The following is a 585-nucleotide window of genomic DNA, read 5'->3' as shown; positions in this document are numbered from 1 at the left end:
GGCTGTTTTCAGTTCTTGTGTGTTTTTCCTCAAGGTTCCAGACTACAAGTTTGAAAGGAGATTTTTTAGTTTGATTGGTTTTTTTTCCTGACTACAAGAATACCTAGGAAACTCAAACAATTAACAGGCCAGTTAATAATGGATAAATTACTCCTGGGTGGTGAACTGTGTGAGAGGGAAGGGAAAGGTTTGGGTTGCCCTTAGAGTGTGTAGTTTGAAGTTGAGTCTTTTCTAGTTGGCTGCCCACAACCTCCCTCTGGCATTAGGAACAGCTGCCTTTATGTGGTCTCAGGATCAAACTTGATACTGCCTGTGAGAATGAAATCGTGGGAACCTTCTCTTCATCCAAGACCTATTCAGGCTAACTGAAGAAATATTCTTGACCTGAGCTGTTTCAGTTTTGCTTTGCTTTAAGTAACAAACCTGCTATAAAGGCCAAGGTGTAGAGGACAGATCAAGCTTTAACATAATAAAGGACCTAATAATAATTTAAAGAAAAAAAAAATTGTATGGCTCCAGTGGGACCTGCTTGTTCTCTGCTGCACTTTGAAAATCCCAGGGCTGCAAAAGGTGTTTCCTACTGAT

Source organism: Psittacula echo (assembly GCF_963264785.1).
Source record: "Psittacula echo genome assembly, chromosome: 1".
Lineage (NCBI taxonomy): Eukaryota > Metazoa > Chordata > Aves > Psittaciformes > Psittacidae > Psittacula > Psittacula echo.
The sequence above is the reverse complement of the archived record's forward strand: the minus strand, read 5'-3'. Positions refer to the sequence as shown.